Raw genomic sequence first — 20,417 nt, 5'->3', positions numbered from 1 at the left:
GGAAGGAGACTTCAAAGATACAGACAGGTTTGCCAATAGGAGGAGTGCACAGGTAAGAGATATGAAAATAGATGAGAGATGTTAAGGTCAGCAATGACTTTCATATGAAAAAAGGAAATGACACCAGCCTAGAGCGTCTCTGGCCCTCGAGCTGAACCTTTGTTGCTGTGGGGTTTGTTTGGTTGGTTCATTTGTTTATGTTTTGGTGGTTATGGTGGTGGTGGTGGTTGTGGTGGTGGTGGTGGTAATGGTGCTAAGCTGGTGCTGTGGATGGAACACGGACTCTCTATCGCCCTAAGCAAGCACTTTCCACTGAGTTCTCCTCAGCCACTATGTGGCTACATTCTCTAGGGACTCTCTCAGCTTCAATTTGTATTCAGAAAAATTAATTTTAAGTGGAACAGGCCCATAATCCCAGTAGGCTAAGGAGAATCTGAAGTTCAAGGCCTGCCAGGGCTACAGAATGAGTTCAAGGACAGCTCAAGGAAATTACTAAAGCCCTGTCTCTAATTTTTTAAAAGAAGGATGGAGGGTCTTGGTGCTGTAACTCAATGGGAAAGTACTTACTTGTCTTGTATATTTTAGGGTCCTGGATTCGTCTGTCCTAGTACTACAAAAAGAATTAGCCACAGAGAGTTTGCTTCCTAAGACTGCAGCAGGAGTGATAAAATTGAAGCCAAGGATAGAACAGATCCCCTACAAACACATGGAGCGCTGGGGAATTGGTCCCCCCACCCCTGCCCCCCCCACCCTCCCATACACATACAGCTAAGCAAGGTGCTGTAATGGGAGATGGAGGGGCTTGACACTGCACAGGCAGATGCAGCAGTGTGCAGTACTCATGACTCTTCATCAGCCCCTCCAGATCAATTCTCCTACCACTGCATTCCCATGGTTTCATGATTCTAATTTGCACTTACTGTTTTTTATGGCCGATGTCCTATGTATCTTCTCTTTGGGATTGTGGATAAGACACTAGTGTTCTGATTTTTAAAATAATGATTATTGGTTGATGTAAGTGTTCTGTATCTCAATTACGATGATGGTTACATGAACATAGTATTTGTTAAAATTTATGGACCATTTTCATATACACAAATTACACATCCTTATGTGTAGTAGAAACAGTGTCAAACACTTCATTACGTTTCATTTAACATTCATTACAATCCTGAAAAGTGGATATTGTTATTATCACTATTTTACAGATAAGGGAAACTGAGGTACTAACCCTGTTTTACAGACAAGGAAACTGAGGCTTGTAGAAGTAAGATATCTAGCCGGGCGGTGGTGGCGCACGCCTTTAATCCCAGCACTCGGGAGGCAGAGCCAGGCGGATCTCTGTGAGTTCAAGGCCAGCCTGGGCTACCAAGTGAGTTCCAGGAAAGGCGCAAAGCTACACAGAGAAACCCTGTCTCGAAAAACCAAAAAAAAAAAAAAAAAAAAAAAAGAAGTAAGATATCTAAGGTTTCACAGCTTACTAGTAGAGCTTAGCTCAGGCTTAGAATGTATCTCTCCAAAAAAACAAACAGACGAAACAACTATCTCCATACAGATGCCGGTAACAAAGGTAATCACACCTTGAAATGGGTGTTGTATAACAGTTTCCTCCCTGCCTGAAACATTCCATTCCAAAGGAAGGCTCTTTAAGCAGAGAGGTAAACAATTCAAAATAGCTTCAAGAAGTCCCTGAAACTGCCCAGATTCCCTAGGCTCCATCCTCTCAGAATAAGCAGTAAAGCTGCTGAGGGTCACTCTCAGATGAGCCACGCTGTAAAGACGACTCTGAGACCAGACCAGCTGCCTGGAAAAAGCAGAAACCAGCCAAGCTGCCTAGAAGAGGTTTCGACCACCTAAATCACTTCGAAGGGACACTCTCCAACTTGTTGAGATGTCTGTAGGCTGCGCAGTGTGCTCAAGGTCCCCAGATTTTGTGTGCTGCCACCTATACCAGGGTGGGCTTTGGTGATGCAGCTGTCTTTGAATCATTTCTGCTCCTGTCGGTGACCCTTCACCCATATTCTTGTAAATAACCCCAATAAAACTCATTGGTTTCACCAAGTGGGACTTTGGTGATATTCGTACTTTGGTCTATCATGGACTCCTATCTGTGGTGAGTAGACATGTGTGTGGTGTCTCCCCAGGAAAAAATTGTCATATAACAGGTGTTTCCAGACTTTATTTTGTATTATATCCCAGACATATCAAAAATTACATATGCCTCCATGGAGAAGATTGCAAATTGATCCATATCTGTCACCATGCACAAAACTTAAGTCCAAGTGGATCAAAGACCTCAACATAAATCTAGTTACTCTGAACCTGATGGAAGAGAAAGTAGGAAGTAGTCTTGAACGCATTTGCACCGGAGATCATTTCCTAAATATAACACCAGTAGCATAGACACTGAGAGCAACTATCAATCAATGGGACCTCTTGAAACTGAGAAGCTTTTGTAGGGCAAAGGACACGGTCAACAAGACAAAATGACAGCCTACAGAATGGGAAAAGATCTTCACCAACCCCACATCTGACAGAGGGCTGATCTCCAGAATATATAAAGAACTCAAGAAATTAGTCATCAAAATACCCAACAGTCCAATTAAAAAATGGGCTATAGAGCTAAACAGAGAATTCTCAACAGAAGACTCTCAAACGGCTGAAAGACATTTAAGGAATTGCTAAACATCCTTAGTCATCAGGTAAATGCAAATAAAAACGACTCTGAGATACCACCTTATACCTGTCAGAATGGCCAAGATCAAAAACACTAATGACAGTCTATGTTGGAGAAGATGTGAAGCAAGGGGAACACTCCTACATTGTTGGTGGGAATGCAAACTTGTACAACCACTGTGGAAATCAGTATGGCGGTTTCTCAGAAAATTGGGAATCAATCTTCAAGACCAGCTATACCACTCTTGGACATACACCCAAGGAATGCTCAATCATACCATAAGGACACATGCTCAATTATGTTCATAGCAGCATTATTTGTAATAGCCAGAACCTGGAAACATCCTAGATGCCCCTCAACTGAAGAATGGATAAATAAAATGTGGTACATATACACAATGGAGTACTACTCAGCAGAGAAAAACAATATCATGAGGTTTGCAGGCAAATGGATGGAACTAGGAAAAATCATCCTGAGTGAGGTAACCCAGACTCAGAAAGACAAACATGGTATGTACTCACTCATAAGTGGATATTAGATGTAAAGCAAAGGATAACCAGACTGCAACTCACAATTCCAGGGAGGCTACCTAGTAAAGAGGACCCTAAGAAAGACACAGGGATCGCCCAACGACAGAGAAATGGATGAGATTTACATGAGCAAACTGGGGATGGGGAGGCAATGGAGGGCAAGGGTCAGGGGAAAGAGAGCTTAGGGGAGCAGGAGGTTCAAGCTGGAATGGGAACAGAGTGGGAGAACAAGGAAGAGATACCATGATAAATGAAGGCACCATGGGAATAGGGAGAAGCAGAGTGCTAGGGAGGTTCCCAGGAATCCACAAAGATGACTCCACCATAGATTACTGGCAATGGTCAAGAGGGTGCCTGAGCTGACCTACTCTGGTGATCGGATGGTTGAATACCCTAACTGTCATCATAGAACCCTCACCCGTGACTAATGGAAGCAGATTCAGAGATCCACGGCTGGGTCCCAGGTGGAGCTCCAGGAGTCCAACTGACGAAGGAGAGGAGGGATTCTCTGAGCAAGAGATATCGAGACCATGATTGAAAAAAGTACAGAGACAACTAGACAAACTAGTGGAAACACATGAACTGTGGACCAATAGCTGAGGAGCCCCCATGGTACTGGACTAGGCCCTCTGGATAAGTGAAACAGTTGTTTAGCTTGAACTGTTTAGGGAGCCCTCAGGCAGTGGGATCAAGACTGGTCCATAGTGCATGAGCAGGCTTTTTGGAGCCTAGTGTCTATGCTGGGACACTTTGTGCAGCCTTGGTGCAGAGAGGAGGGGCTTGGACCTTCCTCAACTGAATGTACCAGGCTCTGCTGACTCCCCATGGGAGACCTTGCCTTGGAGGAAGTGAGAATGGGGGGTTTGGGGAGAAGGCTGGGGGTGGGAGGAAGGAGGACAAGGGAATCTGTGGTTGGTATATAAAATGAATAGAAAATCTCTTAATAAAAAAAAAAAGAAAATTGCACATGCCTCTGCCTAGGCTTTAAATGTGAGACCTTACAATCTGTATAAAAGCAACTGATGAAAGAACATGAAATCTTCATTTTCCTGGAAAGAAAAGTTAAATCCATCTTGATAATGCTATTGGCTGGCTCATAGTTCTTTAAGTGAAGTGACAGCATTTGTGTAACATTTTTTTTCCTCAAGAAATTAATGACTCATACTATGTACAGCATGTCTGCTAATTTCTATCTAATGCCCATTAGTCATTTATTGAAAAAGCACTCATATACTTCAGCTATGAGCTAGGCCCAGTTCTAGATACTTGAGAAATATTAACCTAGTCTCCTACCAACCCTCCTACCATCTTCTGTTCATGTTACAGAGGGAACTGAACTGAACTACCTGGAGTCACCTGACCAGTGAGTGGCAGAACAGAGAATCTTCCTGGGAGTCTATCTCCACACTGCCTGTGTTGATCACAGAATCTCGATGTGTCCAGCTGAAGCAGTCATTTGCTTAGGCTTTTGAGTAATCGTGGTCTTATGTCTCTTTCCTGATGATATAAGTAATCCCAATAAACGTGCTGGTTCATTACATTGGACTTGGTAGAATAGAATCTTTTTTCTCTTTCTTTTTCTCTTTTTTTTTTTTTTTTTTTTTTTTTTTTTTGTATATCATAGCCCTGTCTGAGATGAAATAGACATTTTTTTTTCACATTCACCAGGAAAAGTCACACAATAAGGTAGTACCCAGGTTTATTGAAAAATCCTGGTTGGGAGAAAACAGGGCAATACTTCAAGGGACAAAGTATTCTTTGATCCGTCTTGCCTGTGGAGAGGTAGGACATGAAAAGAACAGTAGTGGAATAATGGTCCTGTGTCTACACACCCAGCCCACGGGAGATGTCTGTCAGGCGAGGAAGCAGTGTGATAGATTTCTTTGATTTGTGACCTTACTCCTCTTTGAATCTCTTTTCCAGAATGTCCCATGACCCTGTTTCTTTTAACCTTGATGTTTGCCTTTCTTTTTCCCCTTTGTTTCTGTGATAGGGTCTTGCTGCATAGCCCTGGCTGTCCTTGAACCACCGATGGCAGCGGTTCTCAGGTTCTCAACCTGTGGGTCGTGACACCTTCGGTAATCCTCTGTCTTCAAAAGTGTTTACATTACAACTCATAACAGTAGCAAAATTATAGTTATGAAGTAGTAATGGAAATAATTTTATGGTTGAAGGGTCATTACAACATGAGGAACTGTATTAAAGGGTCTATATAAACCAGGCTGGCCTTGAACTCGCAGTGAGCCACTTGTCTCCCCCTCTCAAGTGCTGAGATTGCAGGCATGTGCTACCATACCCAGGCATCATCATTAGATTTCGAGTACCAATGCTCCTTTTTAGAGAAATTTGACTTTAAAACCATGCTTTCACACTAGAGCATTCCATCACCAGCCTACTTTTATTTTCCCACTTAAAAAGCTAATTTTTAAAACATTTTGACTTTTTTTTTTTTTTGGCTTGTTCGTTCATTTTTCCTCTCCCCGCCCCTCTCCCCCCCAGTAAACCCCCTCTCCCCCATCCGCCCCACTTTGTTTTGTGCTTTGTTTAGTTTTCCCCAGAGCTGCTCCGATGAGCTGAGCTAGTCCAGAAAGGAGTTCGTTTGCTTTGATCCTGGTGAAAAGAGAAAAACAATGACAATATGATGACTTTCTCATGAAACTAAGTATATTCCATTTGCAAGAGAGTTTGGGGTTTTTTGTTTGGTTTGGGGATTATATAATGTCCATGTGTTCGGCATTAGTAAACACATCCCTTTTTAAATGAGATAATGAATGAAGAAGGTAGCTAGTTTTAAAAAATATTCTTTATGGAGAGATGATTCATCCATTAAGAGTGCTTCCTGCTCTTTCAGAGGACCCAAGTTCAGTTTCCAGTACCCACGTCAGGCAGCTCACACCAACCATTAACTCCAGCTTCTTCAAGAGATCCAGTATCCTCTTCTGACCTCAGGCAGCACCCACACACACATGGTATACACACACACACACACACACACACACACACACACATCTTTAAAAATTCTTCAGAAAAATTAGCATTAATATTACATATCATTCCAACTTTATTTGTTCTTTGTTTTACTATTGACTCAAAAGTGTGAAAAAGAGCTCAGACTCCCGGGTGTTGTGCTGGCCCTGCCCTGTGATCTGCATCAGAAAGAGCAAGAAACCAGGACAGCTTCACAGACTAGGCCAGTGGCCAGCAAACTTCTCCCATAAAGACATGGAAGGTCCAACTCTTCCATTAAACTTACTCAACTCCGACACCGAGGCATGAAACCAGCCACAGATGATATGTAAATGAATTAGCACAGTGGCTGTCTTCCAATAAGCTTGGGGACACTGAAATTTTAACTTCACACAATTTTTATGTGTCACAAAATAGTCTTCTTGTTTGGTTTTTTGTTTTGTTTTGTTTTAAACCATTTTAACATGCAATAACCACTCTTAGTTCCCAGAGCATACAAAAGTAGGGACAGACTGGAACTAGTCCATGGCCATCTTTTGTTGATCTCTGGTTTAGCCAAATAAAAGAAAATGGACCAAGGACATAGCAAGGTGTTGTGAGTGACTGTCTTCTGAGCCAATAAATGCCTATCTTGGAGAGTTTAATTGGCCCCTTTGCAAAAGGATCATCCCAGTTGGGCTTCTTGACTAGAGGGGTGGGGAGGGTCATAAGACCCTCAGCTGAGTATCCAGCTGTTCCCTGCTACCTGCACATGGTCCAGGAAGCAGCTAGACCAGTGGTTCTTAACCTTCCTAATGCTGCGACCCTTTAATATAGTTCCTCATGGTGTGGTGACCCCCAAACCATAAAATTATTTTTGTTGCTACTTCAAAACTGTAATTTTGATACTGCTATGAATTGTAATGTAAACACTTTTGAAGACTGGGGTTTTGCCAAGGGGGTCGAGATCCACAGGTTGAGAACCACTTGGCTAGAGTATATAAGTCTGCATGGGGAAGGGGTTCCATCTATGCAACTACAGGGAAGCCCTCATCCCTGCTGAGGAAAGGCTTTCCATGTGTGATCTGGAAAATAAGGTGAGGGAGGAACACCCACACCCATGTAACTAACCCCTCTCCTATGCTCTTTAAAGAAGCCTGACAAACTCATTGGTTTCCTCAGAGTGAACTTTGGCAGAATTGTGCCTCAGTTTGTTGTTGGGACCTTAGGAAAAGGAGTAGATGATATGGCTTGTGTGTTCCCCTGGGAAGGAATTTTAGCAATCCAAGGCCAGGTACAGATTCCAGTCTTTGAGTGCCACTGAGGAAGGCCTATTTCACATAGCAGCATAGCTTGGTTTTCTAGATATAAATTAGAAAAGCAATTAACATCTAGTCCTAATTATTTTTAATGAGAGGGATGATAAATGGCAATGAGAAACTGTTTAACAACCGAAAAGGAACAAATGATACACATGAGTATAATGGGGAAAAGTAGAAAATGTATCTACTGAGGTGATTTAAATGATCCAATTTCCTATTTTTTCCAAAAACAATCACAGATGCGGAAAAGTGGGTCCACTGACTAGCAAAAGATCTGGTGTCCACATGTGTGCAGGTGCATAGGAGCCAGAGGACAACCTGAGATGACATCTCATGAGTACTATCTACCTCCTTTGAGACAAGCTCCTTCCTTGGCCTAGATCTAATCATTTTAAGATAGATTGGCTAGCCGCCAGCGAGCCCTGAGCATCTCACTGTCTCTCCCCCACCCCCAATGCTGGAATTACAAGTGTCTGCCACCATGCCCTACATTTTCAAATGGGTTCTGAGGCTTGAACTCACTCAGATCCTCATGATTGTGAGGCAAGCACTGGTCACCTGAGCTATCCTCCAGCCCTATCCTACCCACAACAGATTATTTTTGAGCTAAGCTCAAAGGCTTACAGAACCACTGAGCCATGATTCTAAAGAAATAAAGCACCAATGTCAATCACATTGTTTTTAAAGCAAAGTCGTATAATGAAAAGAGTTTTAACAAAAAGGGTTTTAGAACATTACATTTGAATGTTCCCTTTCATACTTAGAGACTTTAATTGTGGATAAATTACTAAAGTTTCTGAGTCGTTATATCTTGATCATCAAGGGTAATCAGCTGAGAGTTCATACAGTTATAATCAAGAAGTAAAATAATATGCAGAGAGGCTTGTCAGGTATATCATAGATGCTGTGGTAGTTTGAGTGAAAGTGACCCTCATAGGCTCATAGGGACTGGCACTATTAGGAGGCGTGGCCTTATTGGAGTAGGTGTGGCCTTGTTGGAGGAAGTTACATCACTGGGGATGGGCTTTGAGGTTTCAAATGCTCAAGCCAGACCCAGTGTCACTCTCTCTTCCTGCTGCCTAATCTAAATGTAGAACTTCTTCTCCAGCACCATGTCTGCCTGCATGCTTCTCACTATGACAATGGACTAAGCCTCTGAACCTGTAAACCAACCCAATTAAATGCTTTCCTTATTAACAGTTACCATGGTCATGGTGTCCCTTCACAGCAATAGAAACCCTAACTAAGACAGATGCTCAGTGAAAGCTGGGCTTGGTGACACATGTCCGTAATCCCAGTACTCAGAAGACTGGGGCAGGAAGATGGTCACAAGTTTGAAGGTTAAAATCCTATCTCAAAAGAAAAAATTTTTGCCCCTCAAAATGATGAGTGAGCCAGGTGGTGTTGTGTACGCCTTTAATCCCAGCACTCAGGAGGCAGAGCCAGGTGGATCTCTATGTGTTCATATGTGTTCGAAGCCAGCCTGGTATATATAGAGAGATCCAGGACAGGCACTAGAACTACATGGAGAAACCGTGTCTCAAAACCCACCCCCCCAAAAAATGACCAATGAATAATTTGCATTATTACTAAATAAAATTCTAGAATTTAACCATTTACCACAGCTTTTAAAAAAAAACTTGAAAAAATCATTTTTTTGTTGTTTTGTTTTTGTTTTTGTTTTTTGAGACAGGATTTCTCTGTGTAGCTTTGGTGCCTGTCCTGGATCTCGCTCTGTAGACCAGGCTGGCCTCGAACTCACAGAGATCCGCCTGGCTCTGCCTCCCAAGTGCTGGGATTAAAGACGTGTACTACCTCTGCCTGGAAAAAAAAAAACATCATTTTTATACTGAAATAAGTAATGAAACTAAAATATTTCACTCTTATAAAAACTAATTCATGTCTATGTGACCTGGGGCAATTAAACTAAGTCCCTGGTTTTTGTAAATGTAAAATGGGGACAATAATCTGGCCTTTCTCAGACAGCTGTATTAAGTTTCAATGATAGATGCTCATAAATTGCTACTTGGATCAGTATTTTCAAGTGTTGTATTTGAAAAAAAAATGTTAGCACAATGAAATGGCAACTAACCACATTATTGGAGGATGAATTTCGATATCTTTCAGTTCTCTTTTGTTTCCTTGAATGGAATTAGATAAATTTTAAAAGAACTAGATCATACTATGAATAATAAAGTTTGGTGCTCAGATAAAAGTAGAATTGGAGGTAGATGTCTTTGATTGTTCTAGTAAGCTATGAGCTGTAAGAACCAGGAACAGGATCCATTTAGGATGCTAAAAAGATTTGCTCGGTATTCTGGAGACATTGGGATGTAACCCGTCAGACATATTTTCCTGCCTTCTCAATCAAGCCCCTTGTTCACAAAGACAACCTAGATCTATGTACTGCGTGGATGCAGATGTACCATCAGCACCTAGAACAGCGCCCATGAATTATCAATTCCAGGTAACTCCCCCGTGAATAAAGAATGAATGGTTTCCTGACTGGGCAGCTTGGCATACATTCAGTGCCTCAAGCTCTGCTTAGAAGTGCAGATGGAAGGTGAACAGTTCTCACAGCTACCCTAAGTAGGAAAAAACAGAGACCAAACTTCATGTCCTGAAGGCCTAGGTGTGAAGTCTTGACCCACAGGGACTTAGATTTCTCGGGTGGGAGGGGGACAAAGGGAACATGCACAAACTGAGTGACTCCATGCCACCAAGAAGGAAGAAGGAAGAAAACTGAGACAGTCTCAAGCTGGTCTTGAACTTACATGATGGAATGTCTTAATCAAGGAGGAAACTGCTATACAACACAATCCCCTTTAGCTCCTATAGTACATTAGGGGACCCCCTTTTCATACTGAGGAAAGCATCAAAGCCAAGAGGAACTTTATAGTAACTTGGCCTATGATTATAAAATAGACTCTAGGAGGAAACACAGACTTACAGTTTTAACTGTTAATTCACTCAGCAGATACTTCTCAAAATCTTCCTATGTTTCACGTAGCACTAAACACGAACACTCATGGATGAACTCACTGTTCCCATGCTTACAAGGAAGGCTATATGGTAGCCAGGAAACCTGATCTACATAGTGCAATGACATGTGTGTGAGACCGGGGTGGGGGGGCAGCGTTGGGGGGGCTCAAGAGAAAGAGAGACAAAGAGCCATAGAAGCTAGCTATGGGGAATCCAGATCAACTTGAAGAATTTACAAGGCTTTCTAGAAGACCTGGTACCTCAACTGAGGCTTATGTCATATGCAGAAATTGAGATATAGGGGGTGTCACCTGCCACACTGGGTAAAGTATGAGCAAAGCCATAGTAGCATGAGCTGTGTGCTATATGCAGAAAATCGCACATATGTAAGTCAGCTGACTCAGAGGTGCTGCTGAAGGGGGTGTGGAGGGCAGGACGTAGAGGGCCTATTAGCAAACCAAGGAGTATGATTTGGGGTTAATGCTGATGGAAAGCCTAAGAATCAGAGGGGTGTGATGCCATATGGACGTACTTAGAGGCAGGGAGAATAATAAGGAAAGTGTGACAGTGGCCACGGGTGATATTAATCTGAAGCAGGAAAAGGAATGGCCCTCTAAATATAAGAAAGAGACTTAAGGATTAATGGGTAAAAATTAGTGAGACTTAAGGTAAGGAGGGCTAGAAGGAGAAAGCAAGGGAAACCCTCAACTCTCTGTCTTGGAAAGTATTTCCAAGCATAAGTAGAATAGGATTAGATGGATTTTAGCCATTATTTTAATTACTTATCTCTGTAATAATAATAATAATAACAACAACAACAACAACAACAAAAACTTACTTTGGTTCAAAGATTGAGGGTGAAGGACATTATGGAGTCGGGGAAGCCATGGTGGCCAGAGCTGGAGGCACTGATCATGTGACATCCACAACCAGGAAGCAGGAAGCAGAAGGAGATGAATGAATGCTCTAAAGAAGCTTCCTCCTTTTTATGCAGTCTAAGAACCAAGCCCAAATGGTGTTCCTACTTTTATGGTCACATGTGTTCCTAGAGGCCTGTCTCTGGTAATTCTAGATCCTGTCGAGTTGACAATATTAACTGTCACAGATATGTTGGCTTAGAAACACCAAGGAGAAAAAATTTATTCATTCACCCCTTCATTAAAACACTGTTGAGAAGTCCCTCTATGTGACTTCCCACGTGTGAATTTGAAGGGAGACTTGAGAGTCACTGGCAGTGAATCACCAGGAGTTAACTCCTGAGCATGGCTGGCACCATCATGACATGAAGGATGCTCTTAGGGGGACCTACTGAGAAGCATGGAAAGAGCCACTCTGCCACAGTATAAAGAACTGGGAAACAGCCGGGCGGTGGTGGCGCACGCCTTTAATCCCAGCACTTGGGAGGCAGAGCCAGGCGGATCTCTGTGAGTTCGAGGCCAGCCTGGACTACCAAGTGAGTCCCAGGAAAGGCGCAAAGCTACACAGAGAAACCCTGTCTCGAAAAACCAAAAAAAAAAAAAAAAAAAAAAAAGAACTGGGAAACAAAGACGAACCTCTGGAGAACATAGTATGGGTAAAGGATGCAGAAACAGAGCAGCCAGAAAGACAAAGTCTGAGAAATAAGCTGAGAAAGACCCAGAAGCTAAGTAGATGCCTATTCTCAAGGCCTTTGGAGCCTTTTTGCCCATTGTAAAGCTTCATGAATTATTCCTAAACTTTAAGAAGGTCTCTAGACAAACCTGGATTGGGGAAGGTATTAGTTACTTTCCTCATTGCTCTAGCAGAATTCCTCACCAGAAGTAACATAAGGAAGAGACAGTTTATTTGGGCTCAGAGTCTGAGGGTAAAGTTCATCATGGTGGGCAAGTCACTGTAGCAGGAGTGTGAACAGCTGGTCCCAGTGTGTCTGCAGTCAGGAAGCAGGGCGATGAATGCTGGTGCTCAGCTCACTTTTTGTTCGCTCTCAAGAGAAAAGCCCACTGCTACTCAGGGTGGATCTTCTACCTCCGTTAAAGCCCTCTGGAAACACCCTGTCCTAGGTGATTTAATTCCCAGCAAGTTAATAATAAAGACTTACCCTCACATGGCAGGTGTAGGGGGGCGTCTTTTTCTAGAGTTTTGTTTATTATAGTCTAAAGGGGATGTATAGATGACAATTACATTCATCGTTACCAAATTTAAATGTCAAGTTTATGTAAATGCATGCTTTATCTTTAAATAATTGTGGCTGCTTTTCCCTCATTCATGACTAGTATTCTTTATTCTTGGTGTTAACTCCATTCTGCTCATTTAGACCAGAGGATGTAATTTGATCAACATGAGCACAACTGAGTAATCTGATTGTGACATTTACTTAGAATGACATATCCATGTACTCATGAGAGGTTTGGCTCCTGGTCTTTTCCATATGAGCATGATGATTACCAGTTGTAAACATCTGGTTTGGGTTTGGGTTTGATTTGTCCTTCGGCTATTTAGGGTCTGTATTCCTGTCTTATGGTAGCAGCATCTAAGTTTTTTCTTGGAGAAAGTCCTTTCTCATTCCTAGCTCAAGAGGTTTAGGGAGAGCTGACTTTACTGGGTTTCAGAGAAAAACTATTTGGCTCACTGTTGACCAGTAAGATATTATAGCTTAAGTTTGGCTAAGGAAAGAGCCCATGATCCAACCAAAGACAATGAGATACAATGCTTGGGTCTGGTAGAGCAACCAGGCCACAGGTATGACCTGCTGAAGTGGAAGCTGGATGGATGTACACCTGGAGCTGCTGTGGTCCAACACTGTGGGTAGAGACCATCAGAGAACGAAGCTAAAGCCGGTGAAAAATGAAGGGAGATCAAATGCTGTAGATGTTGCTTGACACCTGGCTTCAACAGCAGTCGAACATGGGTCAGTCGGTCCTGAGAGATGGGTGAGCACCATTCCAAAGGGACCAGCGATGGCTTCCGTTGCACTCGGCTGACTGGAGAGGCCTTGGAATGCCACCTCAGGCCCCCAGGAGGGGCTCTTCACCTTCATTGCGCCACGGAGGCTTTCCTCATGGGTGGGTTCATGCTCCCATTCCTGAAGCTAGCATACTGCTGCTGTGCTTTTCAGCATGAGCCATTACATTCTCTATCTAAACTTTGTCAGATTTTTTTTATGAGTTTTCCATTGCTTGTAACCAAAAAGTCCAGGTGAAAAACCTAATTTCATCTCTGTTTTCCCTGCTTCATCCACCAGCAGGGAACCAACTATCCAATGCCATAGTTATTCCCAGCTGGCCCATCATGCATGCATGTGCAGGACAGCCTCCCACTGTTTCTACTTTGTGTTCCTTCTGTCCCAGAGATCTGTTCCTCGGCCTCAACCCCTTGAACCCCCAGCCTCAGCAGTGGACCTATTGCTTCTCACGGACTCTCCCTGCTTATTCTAATCACCTCCACCAGGCTCTTTCCACCCTGCCAGTTTGTTTGTTTGAATAAGAAGAGGCAGAACTGGCTGGAAGCCACCTCTGTCCCCAGGCTTGGAAAGCCCAGTGCCAAATTATCGGATGCTGGCCCCCACCCAGCACTGCCGGTAGGTACACTCTGTTCAAGCTCCAGCCTTCTGGTCCCCAAGCCAGCGTCTAGCCTGCTGCTTATCCTTTCTTCCCTCCTGACGGCAGGTTTAGCTCGGCGTTATTTCCAATTCCGTCCTATCTGTTGCTGTGGTGCCATCCCTGACTTTCGCCGTTTCCCTTCCAGTGACCTTGGGAATTTTTAAATCATAACTCAGTGATCTAGAGCCATCTATCATCCAAATATTATTTCATTACCGCATGGTAGCATTCTCCCTCCTCAGATGAGGTTGTTTCCTCTTCTCCCGCCTCCAGTCAGGTAAGAAAAGACTTTCATAGCTGCCAGGGGAGGAAAACAACCACCTTCAGAATCGCAGATGGGGAGAGTTTCCCTTTAGCTTTTCCAGAAACATCGGGAGATAACAAAGGGACGGAAGTTTCTCTGAGTACATACAGGTAATGACTTGCTCGCCTTTCTTCACTTCGACAGTCTTTCGTTCTCTTGTCTAATAAATATAAACTGAGCAGTCTTTTACAGGCTTGTCAAGCTCTGGAGAACTGAGCTGTAATCACTGTGTATTCGGCAAATCTTTAATTGCCCATTACACCCCGGGCACTGTGCTAAGTAATGGCGAATGAGACAGGCAAACCCCCTTTTTTCATTCAGCTCGGACCCCAGTGAGGACAGAAAAGAGGCCTCGACAAATACTTTAAATAAATAAATGAATGAATAAATGAATGAATGAATAAATAAATGAGTGAAATGTCAGAGAGTGAGAAGTGCTGCTGTGAGGTAACACATTCAGAGGCTGGGGACCTGCTGTGACAGTGGTCAGAGAAGGTAGCACTTGACCTAATCCAAAGAGAGCACACGAAGACTTGAGTCAGTGTCCCAGAAGGCCAGCACGGGCAAAGGTCCTGAGCATAGAGCAAGCCTGCTGCTTCACAGCAGAAGTTAGCAAGCTGCAGCCCAGGGGCTAAATCCAGTCACTTGTTTCCTCCTAGTCCGTCCTCCCCCCCCCTCCTCTTCCTCCTCCTTCTGGAATTGAGGAATAGAGGGGTGACAGTGGTGATATATGTAGTATGGGGTGTGTGTGTGTGTGTGTGTGTGTGTGTGTGTGTGTATGTGTGTGTGTGCTTGTTAGCACAGGTATGTGCACAGGAATGCATTCAGGTATGTGCACGTGAGTGTGGAGGCCAGAGGTAACTGTCAGGTGTCTTTCCTTGATCACTCTTCACCTTTAGTTTCTGAGACAGGTTCTGTCACTGAACCTGAAAGCTCATCAAGTTAACTAGGCTCGCCAGCCAATGAGATTCAAGGATCTGCTGGTCTCTTCCGCCCTCTTCTCCCTGCCCCCATCTCAGTACTACGTCACAGGCACAGAGTGTTTTTTACATGGGTTCTGAGGATCCGAACTCAAGCCCATCAGAGTGGCAAGCACTTAGTCAACTAAGCCATCTCCCCCGGCATCCAGCCTGTTTTCCTTCTTTGGGTGTGTCATGAGCTAAGAATGGATTTTAGATTTTGAAGTGACTAAAAAAAAAAAAACAAAAACAAAAACAAAAAAAAAAAAAAAAAAACAAAGCAATAAATGACATTTCATGATGCATGAAAGTTATGTGAAGTTCAAGTTTCAGCAACCATAAGTACATTTTACTGGACCATAGCCACGTTCACTCATTGATGTATTTTCCATGGCTCATGACTTTTCAACTCTTTGGCTGGGTTGATCAGCTGTAACTGCATGTGTCTGCAGCAGAACGTTTACAGACTCCTGTGTTGAAGGGACAGGAACACATCTTTCTAGGCTAGAGGAAACAATCAGGACAAACCATGCAAAATAAACCAATAAACATGTTGCTTTCCTGGTTGGTTGACTGAAAGGACAGTAGCAAACCGACTACAGCAGTTTCAGGAACACAGTCAGATCTGACAATGTCCAGAGAAATAGGAAAGATTATCCTTAGGAGAGGGGAAAATGTAAGCTAAATGCAATCACTCACCTCCCTTGAGTCACTGGAGAAGGGAAAGACCCCGAATCATAATTTTATTAGAGAGCGAGTGGGTGAGTAGATATTGGGCCAACATGCACCGTGTCCAGAGTACCTTTCTTCCTACCATTCTTCATCCGCTCCCTAACCTAGAATATTTGAGGTTGAATCACATGAATATCCATTTCTTATAAGTCAAAAATAATCAAATAACTTTAATCTCAAATTGCTAGCTGTCTTAGTTAGGTTTCTATTGCCGGGATAAACACCATGACCAAAAGCAGCCTGGGGAGGACAGGGTTTCTTTCATCTTACAACTCCCAGGTCACTCTCCATCACTGAGGGAAGTTAGGTGAGGAACTTGAGGCAGGAACCCGGAGGCAGGAACTGAAGCGGAGACCACAGAGGGAGGCTGCTTACTAGCTTGCTCCTCATGACTTGCTCAGCCTGGTGTCTCAGCTCTTCTTTTCTCAAGCCCTAAACTGCAGAGACACCCAACATAAGTTGGACCTCAAAATACTATCACCAAACCCAAATCACTCCTCTAAAACTACTGCATCTGATTTTTGGTCCTGCAATGTTCTTTCTCCATCAGATCCTTTGAAACTTTGGTACAGTGGGTTTCTGAGTTGTCTATACACAGACTCAGAAGAGAAGGTATTAAAAATACCAATGTCCTTGGGGCTGGAGAGATAGCTCAGTGGTTAAGAGAAATTGCTATGCAAACATGAGTACCTGGGTTCGAATCCTTCATACCCACATAAAAATTGAGTATGTCTGCCTACCTTTAGCCCCAGTATTGGATGGAGCAGGGAGCTTGTTGGGAAGAGAGAGAGGAGACATAGAAACAGGTAGATACTGAGAGCTCTCTGGCCGGAGAGCCTAACTAAAATGGAGAACTTCGAGTTCAGTGAGTGTAGCTAGAGTTTTCCTGCCTGGCCCACAGTCAGGACAAATCTCTATCACCTGCCAGTCCCACAGCCTCAGACCCGACCAAGTAAACACAGAGACTTATATTGGTTGCAAACTGTATGGCCATGACCATAACTGTTCTTACAGCTTCAATTAATCCATTTCCATTAATCTATACCTTGCCACATGGCTCGTGGCTTACCGGCATCTTCACAAGCTGTTTCTCATCATGGCGGCTGGCAGTATCTCTCTGACTCAGCCTTCCACTTCCCAGCTTTATTCTCCTCCTTGCCCCGCCTATACTTCCTGCCTAGCCAACGGCCACTCAGTGTTTTATTTACTGACCAATCAGCAACACACTTGACATACAGACCATCCCACAGCAAGTGAGAGACTCTGTCTAAAGGCCAAAGGGCAGCAAGTGACAGAGGAAGACAACCAGCATCATCTTCTGACCTCTGTATGTACCCATGAATGCACATGCATGCATCATACCCCACACACACATATACACACACACACACACACACACACACACACACACAGAGCAGGGGGCAAGAAAAATAGACACGCCTGCCCAATTATCAAACTTAGCTCCCCCATTTCTTTTTTTTAATTAAAGAATGATTGCATCATTTTGCCCCTTCCCTTCCCTCCAATCCCTCCCATGTCCTTCCCATTACTCCCTCTCAAATTCAAGTCTCTTTTTCTTTTATTGTTATTGCTACATATATGCATAAAAATATAAATACAACCTGCTCTGTTGTGGAATATTACTTTAACTATGTAAAGACGTGTTACACTTGTTTATGCTGCATTTGTTTAACTATATAAAGGTGTGTTGCTTTTGTTTATGCTGCATTTGTTTAATTATGTGAAGATGTGTTGCTGTTTCACCTTGCCTGCCTAAGGCACTTGACTAGTCTAATAAAAAACTGAACAGCCAGTAACTAGGCAGTCTAGGGATAGGCAGGGCTAGCAGAAAGAAATAATAAGTAGTAGGAGGAATCTAGGCTCAGGAGAGAAGAGAGAGAGAATAAGGGACTCCTGGGGCCAGCCAGTCAGGCAGCCAGACACAAGAAGCAAGAAAAGTAGGATATGCAGAATGAAAGGAAGGTTTAAAAAAAACCCAAGGCAAAATGTAGATGAAGAGAAACAGTTTAAATTATAAGAGCTAGTGGGACTAGCATAAGATAAGGCTGGCCATTCATAACTAATACTAAGTCTCCATGTCTTTATTTGGGAGCTGGTTGGTGGCCCAAAGAAAGCCTGTTACACTGTTCAATCCGTTTAGTGATACCTGTATGTCTATGGTTTCAGGACTGACCATTGGTACTGTATAACCAATAGGGAGTTCATCTTTGAGGAAGACTGTTTCTCCTGCTCACAGCACTCCTTAGTTGCCTTTAGCTCTTTAACAGTAGGGCCCTTTGAGATGTGCCTCTTCCATGTTAGCATGTCTATTGGTGCCTTGTTCTGGGCTTGTTTAGGCAACCATATTGTTGAGATGAAGCTTCCCAGTCATTTCTAGGAGACACGATCCACAGCAGATTCCCTGGTCCTCTGGCTCTAGAGATCTTTCTGCCACCTTTACTGTAATGTCTCCTGAGCGTTAGGTGCAGGAGTTGTGCTGTAGACATATCAACAGGGACTGAGCACCCCACAACCAGTTGTCTCTGCATTTTGACCAGTGGCAGTTTTCTTTAATGGTCTCAATCTGTTGCAAAGAGAAGTTTCTTTGATAAAGGGTGAGACCCACACTCATCTGTGAGTATAAGAATTAAGTATTTAGAATGCAGTTAGGAATTATGTTGGTTTTGTAAAGCGGCAGTTGTAGGTTCTCCTTCAGTAACCATGATCTCACTAGCCCTGGGTAGCTGGCTAGGTTTTCAGTACCATGCATATTTTCCCCTCCTGTTGAGCAGTCCTTAAGTCCAACTGGGGAGCTTTTGGTTACCATCAATACATGAGTGCCACTATTACACCCCTAGGGTTGTCATGCCATGCTGGCTGCTGTTGTAGTTCACAAATGCCACAACTGGGTATGACCATTGATTACTTCCCTCCCTTGGCAGCTTGCATAGTACCTTCAGGTAACATGAAAGCCAGTTCTCAAGGAGGAAGCTTTCAGATCAGATCTAGCTTGGTCCTTCTTGAGTTCTGTGTCTGAAGTGCATGACATCTTCAGAAATAGGGACTTACCTTCAACTTCTGGGAAGCAACCAAGAGCAACAGACATAGCCCCTATTGTTTTGGGGAATCTCTTGGACTCCTCTGACCAACAACTGGAAGAGGGTTTCGCGTGCTTGGCACTGGAGTTTTTGTTAGATGGTCCACGGCTCTTGGGGAGTAGTTCCGTTATTTTAACAAGTGGCACAGATAATCCTAATCTTCCAGATCTCTAAACCATTGCTTTGGCAAGCTGGAAATAAAAGAATAATGTTTAAATTTCCCATTTGGCTGAATCAGAAGGTTTTGTTTCTGGACTAGAGATATAGCTCAGTGGTAGAATGCTTACCTAACAGGTACAACCCTGGATCCAATTTGCAATGAGGAGGGAGGGGAGGGAGGGAAGGAAGGAGGGAAGAAGGGAGGGAAGGAGGGAGGGAAGGAGGGAGGGAGGGAGGGAGGGAGGGAGGGAGAGAGAGAGAGAGAGAGAGAGAGAGAGAGAGAGAAAGAGAGAGAGAGATTGATTGATTGATTTCATTTCTGCCACTAACTGTGGCTCCTGGGATAAACCCCTTTCATTCAGTCTTCAGTGACCCCTGCATTAGCTCTCTGTAAAGTAACTCTTCCCACTATCTCTTCCTACTGGTGGCCACACCTCAGCTGCCTTTGTAAACTATCCCTTTCCACTTTCAGAAGGCTGGTGGGACTATCAATCAAGGGGTTCCACTGCCTCCAGTTTAGCCAATCAGATTCTCTCTCTCACAGGAAATTAAATTTGAGAGTCCATTTGTCTCTGCTCTCCAATCTGCCCTGCGCTTTCTAAAACCTGGGTTTATTGTTTTTGTTTTGTTTCTCTCTCTCTTTCTTTTACCCAGCTTTCCCTAGGGATCCATAAGCAAACCACAGTCTTCTAGCTAAGCCTTTGTTTTGCTGAAGTCAGCTAGTCTGTCCAACTTCGCAGAGAACCCGGAGTCTCTGCGAATCAAGATCTTTGATAAAGTGTTCTATATGATAATGATACCATAGTTTCCATTCTTATAAAGCCACTGTGAATGATCCTTTTGTGACGATCAAGACCATGCCATGGGAGATCAAGAGCATATTTTAATAATGGCATCTTTGTTCCAGTAATTCTGGGAAACGAAAAATCTTCAGTAGGATAAATGGTTATTCACTGTCTCGCTGAAATATCTTAAATTGAAACAGGCTTTGGCTAAAACATTTTCTAAACAAGGATTATTGTTCTGGACTTCAAGAAAATGAAGGAGAAGGAAAAAAGAAGCGTTTGGGCTCAGTTTAAAACACACACACACACACACACACACACACACACACACACACATACACACTC

Source organism: Peromyscus eremicus, chromosome 19 (assembly GCF_949786415.1).
Source record: "Peromyscus eremicus chromosome 19, PerEre_H2_v1, whole genome shotgun sequence".
Lineage (NCBI taxonomy): Eukaryota > Metazoa > Chordata > Mammalia > Rodentia > Cricetidae > Peromyscus > Peromyscus eremicus.
The sequence above is the reverse complement of the archived record's forward strand: the minus strand, read 5'-3'. Positions refer to the sequence as shown.